Raw genomic sequence first — 401 nt, forward strand, 5'->3', positions numbered from 1 at the left:
AAGAATTGGAGCTTAGCCCAGGTTTCGACGGCGTCTGCGCTGATTATTTTACAGCCGGCCACCTAAAAACAAACAATCTTGCGTTAATAAATGAAATACTATAGCTAGCCTAAACATTTTCCGCAAGATCAGATAGGTGTAAGCAATATGGTGGTGCCTACCAGATGGCTAGGTGGAGTTTATTTTTTACACTCATCCGATGATTCTTTCAGATCTACTATAATGTGTGGATGTAACGTTAGAGATGCCTGGTTTGACTTCATGTTGGACTAGCCACAAGTTTTATGTTCATCTATTTCTACACTAGAAGTAGTGGGTTCATCTCAATAGTCTTAAGTGAAACCCTTTCCTCGTTTCCTCAGTCATTTCTTCGGTCACTTCCTTCACTACTTGTATAAAAA

This window comes from Salvelinus alpinus, chromosome 24 (genome assembly GCF_045679555.1).
Source record: "Salvelinus alpinus chromosome 24, SLU_Salpinus.1, whole genome shotgun sequence".
In the NCBI taxonomy this organism is placed as follows: domain Eukaryota; kingdom Metazoa; phylum Chordata; class Actinopteri; order Salmoniformes; family Salmonidae; genus Salvelinus; species Salvelinus alpinus.